Raw genomic sequence first — 7,382 nt, 5'->3', positions numbered from 1 at the left:
CGTTTCCATGCCCTGAAGAATTCAGGCTGTTCTGAAGGCAAAGGAGGGTCTGACCCGGTACTAGATGTGTGTACCTAATAAACTGGCCACTAAGTGCATAGCACAATCAGTAGGGGTGACTACTAGGCGCTGTCTACAAGTAGTCCTACTCACTGGCATTTGGGTCGTTGTCTATAAGTAGTCCTACTCACTGGCATTTGGGTCGTTGTCTACAAGTAGTCCTACTCACTGGCATTTGGGTCGCTGTCTATAAGTAGTCCTGCTCAGTGGCATTTGGGTCGTTGTCTTCAAGTAGTCCTACTCACTGGCATTTGGGTCGTTGTCTTCAAGTAGTCCTACTCACTGGCATTTGGGTCGCTGTCTATAAGTAGTCCTGCTCAGTGGCATTTGGGTCACTGTCTACTAGTAGTCCTGCTCAGTGGCATTTGAGTCACTGTCTACAACTAGGCCAACTCACTGGCATTTGGGTCGTTGTCTACTAGTAGTCCTACTCACTGGCATTTGGGTCGTTGTCTATAAGTAGTCCTACTCACTGGCATTTGGGTCGTTGTCTACTAGTAGTCCTACTCACTGGCATTTGGGTCGTTGTCTATAAGTAGTCCTACTCACTGGCATTTGGGTCATTGTCTATAAGTAGTCCTACTCACTGGCATTTGGGTCGTTGTCTATAAGTAGTCCTACTCACTGGCATTTGGGTCGTTGTCTATAAGTAGTCCTACTCACTGGCATTTGGGTCACTGTCTACAACTAGGCCAACTCACTGGCATTTGGGTTGCTGTCTGTGGTGCTGAAAGTCGCCTGTTTGTGCAGGGCAATTGTGTAGGGCACAAGCTATGTGAATGTTTGTGTAATGGTTACACCACCTACCTGCTGCTGTATGGTGGTTGGTTGTGGTTGTTTGATGATTATCTTTGTGGTCGTGTCATAGCAATAAACACAGTAGCAGAAATCTGCTTTATGAGCCTTTAAGAAGCTCAATAGAAAGTGCCAAAACGGCCTCAGACCTCACCACACGTCACTGGGTTTTAAAGCCTAAAGCCCCGGTCGGTTCTCTGATCTGAACCTACCCTTGGCATGACACCACACAGGAAATCAGTTCAGCCTGTTGGGAGTTTCAGGGCTCCCTTCTCCTGCCCCTTCCCCCTTCTCTGCCCGATACTGGATAAGGGCTCCCCTGCACTCTCCTCCCACCGCCTTGTCCTGACCCTCTCCACTTCCTTGCTGCCCTCCATGGTTGTGGTCTTAGTCCTGGCTTTAAGGCACAGACAGACAAACAGACAGCCAAGTAGGGTGACCCCAACCTTCTGAGCCCTTCCCCTCTCACCCTAGTAGCCCCAGGCCATAGGCTGCTTCCTGTCTCTCTCTTTTGCATTCACTTTCTTGTTATTGTTGTGGTTCTCTCTCTCTCTCACTCTCTCATTCTCTCTCTCTCTATTTCTCTCGCTCGCTCTCTATTTCTCTCTCTCTCAATTTCTCCCTCTCTCTCTATTTTTCTCTCTCCCCTCCTCTCTCTCTCCCCCCTCTATCTCGCCCCCCTCTCTTTCTCTCTGTCTGTCTTACTCTCTCTACACACACTCACACATCTCAAGGCACTAGTTTTTTTCAGACAATTGCTCAAATAATGTGACACAGTCAAAGCACAAAGAGAGGAGGTCAAAGGTTTGCATATCCTCTGGTTATGAATGAGTAGTACAGCAGGTTATGGATGAGTAGGCGGGACTTTAACAGGCCTATTGTATCACGTTGAATTGCAAAGAAAGAAAAGCAACAGAGCTGACCTCTTCCTTCCATGGACACGGTGGGTGATCCTCCTGATCCTCCAACAGCATGTAGATGGAGAGTTGACAAGCTGCTCGTCAGTCGATCCTCATACAAGACTCCCACTATTAACCCAAATTCTGTCAGGGCCTGAGTATACACATTGTCAACATGTGTCTGTCTTTGTCTGGCTGTCAGCCCCTGAAGCCCTTCCTCTCACTATAGACCAGGGTGACGGTCGGTCCAACCTGGGGTTTGCATTAAGATAGGAGAAGGAAACATGAGAAAGAGGAGGGAAGGGGTAATTCAATTACACACCATGAATGCACAGAGATGATCCCATATGACCGGCCTGGGCCTTTCCTTCAGAGGTCCCCTCACAGAGCCCAGTCTGTGGTCAGCGGTTCGTGAGAGGAGAGGCTCGGAGGCCAGCTGAGGGGCGTGACTGGCAGCTACCGACCCCTGGGTCAGCACTCAGACAGGAAGAGAGGTGCAGGCTGGGAAATAGGAGTTGTAGTTGGGTTTGTGTGGAGAATAGTGAATGAAGGGAGAGGGGAGACATGGGGTGTTCTGTCCTCTCTCTGACCTTTTATTCAAATGAGGCCAAATACACTGAGGCACTGAGGTCCAGTGAATCAGTGAATGTGATTCATTCACAGATGACTACATCAGAGAGAAGGGCTACAGTGTGTTATTTTCTACGCAGATTCTGCCAGCAACACATCCGTCTGCCAGCAACACATCCGTCTGCCAGTAAAACATCAATGCTGCGTTGTGTCCGAAATGGCACCGTCTCAGGCCAAACATAATGCTACTTAGGAAATAGGAATAGACATTTCAGATTTGCCCCTGGTAAAAACCCACCAAAGTCCATTCTGAGCTATGGAGGAAGCTGCGTAAGGTACCTGATACTCTGACTACGTTTTCTTGTTCCATGTAAACAACGTAAAACCTTTTTTTGTTTTTTTGTCGGCATCATTGAACAGTAGCATTAGTGCTGTGTGTGGAGGACCAGAAGGGTTAAGCTCCGTCAGTCAGTCCGATTGTGATAAATACCTCTCTCCTAATGAAGGACAGGCCAAAAGAGAGAAACCCTTTCTTCACTTTACAACCCACATTCTGCAAGAATTCATAAACAGCCACCTTAGCAGAACCATCTGGGGTAGCTGCGGTTAGCTAAGCCCGAACACAGGAGAGTACTGAGTGGACCCGCGCTAAAGCTAAAGATAAATCATCCCTAAATGTGTTTATAGTGGATGGGACCTCTGGCGATGCGTCCCCATGGCCCGAGGGACATGATTGAATTAGAGGTGGTCGGAGGAACAAACCAACAATGACCGTGAAGCTGCAGTAGAGCCAGAGCAGTGTGTGCGTGTGTGTGTGTGTGTGTGTGTGTGTGTGTGTGTGTGTGTGTGTGTGTGTGTGTGTGTGTGTGTGTGTGTGTGTGTGTGTGTGTGTGTGTGTGTGTGTGTGTGTGTGTAGGAGAGAGAGAGAGAGCACGAGAGTGAGGATACAAGGCCATGGGATTTTGATTAGGTGTCCTAGGCCGGAGGACAGGAACCTCCTCTCGGGTCCTCCTATTCTAACCTCCAACCTGTTGTCACGCTTCACCTCTTCCCCCGGATACAAGGCACTGGTAGAACATCTTAAGCCGTTACACATGGGGAAAGAGTACTGAGAGCAGCACCTGTGGAAGGAGAGGATTAAATCACCTTTCAGGACTTGTTAAGAGAATAGCCTAAAACAGAAAGAGAGGAAGCATCATCCACATGTAGAAGTGCATTAAAATTACATTAATAATTGTTACAACCAAATACAGGCCTAAAATACAGAGGGAAGTGCCTTCTAAAATAACTAAACCAACAAAAATGAACAAAGATGATGAACTAATATTATAATAAATATATAGCCATACTGATTGAAAATATGTGTTGGCTATCAAAAACATCACTGTGATCAAATAAACTCTAAAGAAAAAAATGAAATCTAAATAATGATATATCCGTTTCTGGCTCCAATGTCACAAGCTTTTCAGACTAGACATTTCACAACACAATCAAACATTATTTTCAGGAGCCATAATTGTCTGATTCATCCATGTCATGAATGGGAGGAAAAGAGAGTCTCTTTATATTGACGCGGCAGAACGGATGAGCTCTAGGCTTTAGTGTCTTCAGAGCGCTACACGACATTCATGGCAGTTTTCTGCCATCATTACCACACCAATAATTTATCACAGAGTGGCTGAACATAATGTATGATGAAAAAGATTAAAACCTTTGAAAAATATAGCGAGTCAACGAAGTTCAACTGGGGACACTCTTGAGAGAGATTTCGTTTTTGTTGTGTTGCTTTTTTTTTGCAGTGGCCTATTGTAAATGTAAGCCTACATGGATTTGAATACACTCAAATGTGCTTACAGTAATTTCAGAAATAATTCATTAGAAGATTATTCAGTATAGACTATAGATAATTATATTAGAAGCGCATACATGTTTCCAAATTGTTTTCAAATTTGATCTAAATATCGAAACAGCAAAATTTCATTATAAACATGGACGTTTCTGTTAGAGAGAATATAAAATAGTCATAGAAACCAAAATAGCATAAAATAGACTATTACAATAACTTGTTGAATAGGCTGCAAGTCAAGAGTTAAAATATGTTTTAACAGGACTTATTACTGTGTAATTATCCAGCAGTGTGACAATATTGCAATACTCATTGCAATGTACTCAGTTAGACCTACTATATTAGGCCTACAATAGTCATGTTGTAATTATTTTATAAGAAAGTTTGTAAAATTGGTTAAATCATCTGAAACTGGGCAAATGTCTCATCTAAACATTAAAATGTTATGCCTTTACTAGTGTTGTGGAATGTGTCTTCAATATTTAGGGGTGATATTTTCATAACAGGCCATCGAAATGCAGAGATGGTAAACAGCCAAACGTGCTTAAAGCTTCACCCGCGGTCTCGGGACGGACATCACTTGAGAACACTCCTCACGCGAACGAGTTCCTGGGGACCATTGTTATATTGCTTATATATATTTGAGAATAAAGCATTGAAACAGGGCTTAACACTGTCAGCAAAATGCGGGATACATCATTACGAAGTCTGCAGAGTTAACACTGATAATTACTCACGTTTTTTTTCTTCTCAACTCCAGGCTGAGCGTCCAGGACTCGTGCTGACAACAACAGGAACACTTTGCTGCATAACAAGTGACGTTTTTAAGAACGTTTTTCTCTGGATAATTTGTAATGTCCCAGACTCATTTTGGCCCCTAAAAGCTATGATACAATTTAAACATTTGAGGAAAATTATCAATTTTACACAGGAATCTCCATGCAATTATTTAGCCAGAAATAGCAATCAAAAGTCAGGTTGGTGGAGGACAGTCAACAAAGTTGGGGTGGGATACAGAGCGGTGGCAGGCCTAATCAATGTGACAATTACAATTTGATTTGAATCTGGGGAATGATAGGCCTACCCTGAAGACGAACTGTGGGTTGCTTTTAACACCCTGCTTTCCTTTACAGCAAGATTAAGTATAAAAGGAAAATGTGATAAAAGAAAATGGCTTATTTAAAGTTGTGCCCTATAGAAGTCAGTCTCAAATGACACCCTACTCCCTATGTAGTACACTATTTTTGACTAGGACCCATAAGCCCCTGGTCAAAAGTAGTGCCCTATGGAAAGGGAAAGGAGAATACCTAGTCAGTTGTCCAACTGAATGTATTCAACTGAAATGTGTCTTCCACATTTAACCCAACCCCTCTGAATCAGAGAGGTGCGGGGGGGCTGCCTTAATCGACATCCACGTCTTTGGTGCCCGGGGAACAGTGAGTTAACTGCCTTGCTCAGGGGCAGAACGCCAGATTTTTACCTTGTCAGCTCAGGGGATTCGATCTTGCAACCTTTCAGTTACTAGTCCAACGCTCTAACCACTATGGGGGTGGGCTCTTGTGCTTCGCTCTGTGTCTGCAGAGCTGAAACGTAATACAGGAAGATAGTACAGTGCAGTATATCAGTCTAAACAAGGCCTAAAAGAAAGAGATGACTTCTTATTTCTCCTTTTACAGACTGATAGAGATTGCTGTCAGATGCTCTGACCATGTAGGACGCTTGATGATACTTTATTATAACAGTGTTATAGCAATTCCTCATTCTGAAACCTGACACTGTTATAACGACGCCTTATTCCGTATCTTCACATTCTGTCTACATGACATGATTGGGAGGTGCTCAGCCTACAGAGCCAAGAATATAACGAAAGCAAGTTCTCTCTTTGACAGAACGATTCCATATTGTTTAAAAACCACTCAGTCATATTTGTTTTGGGGCAGAGGCAGAGAGCCAGCTTGGGAGAAGGAGAGAGGGAATAGGATGGTTAGTATCTAGATAAAGTGCAGCTCAATAGCCTCTGGTCTGGGCTTGGGTCTGGGTTGACTGTAGCTCTGTGTAGCTACGTACTTGCCAAACGCGGGTACAGCCATCGCAGGCCTTTGTTCCTAGCCAACCAGAGGCAGCTGTGTAAGCCCAGCGCTGCAGGATAGCTGAGGTCATCTCTTCGGATGCTGCTACAGCCTCCAGCACAGAGCCATTTACACTGAGTATACAAAACATTAAGAAAACCTTCTCTTTCCATGAAATAGACTGACCAGGTGAATCCAAGTGAAAGATATGATCCTTTATTGATGTTACCTGTTAAATCCACTTCAATCAGTGTAGATGAAGGGGAGGAGACAGGTTAAAGAAGGGTTTTTTGAGTCAATTGAGACATGCGTTGTGTATGTATGCCATTCAGAGGGTGAATGGGCAAAACAAACGATTTAAGTGCCTTTGAATGGGTTATGGTAGTAGGTGACCGGTTTGTGTCAAGAACTGCAGCGCTGCTGAGTTTTTTACGCACAACAGTTTCCTGTGTGTATCAAGAATGACCCACCACCCAAAGGACATCCAGCCAATTTCACACAACTGTGGGAAGAATTGGAGTCAACATGGGCCGGCTTCCCTGTGGAACTTTCTACAACTTGTAGAGTCCATGCATATAATATTTTAAGTTGTTCTCGGGGCCAAAGGTCGGGTGCAATTCAATATTAGGTGTTAGGCCAATGCAGTTGAACGTTCCGAGAACGACACTTTGTCATCCATAGCCGTTTATAAGTGATAATTCGTTTTCAAAACCTATGTAGATATCCAATGAAACCAGATATGCAATTTGTTATCACTACAACACAGTAAAGACTTGGATACATTATCCCACATGTTAATCAATAAAAATGTCTGTTAAATTTGCTGCACTGTTCTGCTTGTTTACAGTGGGTCATTTCATCCGGAACATCAATACATGACATATTGTTACATCCCCAACATGACATATTGTTAATTCACCAACATGACATATTGTTACATCCCCAACATGACATATTGTTACATCACCAACATGACATATTGTTACATCACCAACATGACATATTGTTACATCACCAACATGACATATTGTTACATTACATATCACCAACATGACATATTGTTACATCACCAACATGACATATTGTTACATCCCCAACATGACATCATCAACATGACATATTGTTACATCATCAACATGACAT

Source organism: Oncorhynchus keta, chromosome 27 (assembly GCF_023373465.1).
Source record: "Oncorhynchus keta strain PuntledgeMale-10-30-2019 chromosome 27, Oket_V2, whole genome shotgun sequence".
Lineage (NCBI taxonomy): Eukaryota > Metazoa > Chordata > Actinopteri > Salmoniformes > Salmonidae > Oncorhynchus > Oncorhynchus keta.
The sequence above is the reverse complement of the archived record's forward strand: the minus strand, read 5'-3'. Positions refer to the sequence as shown.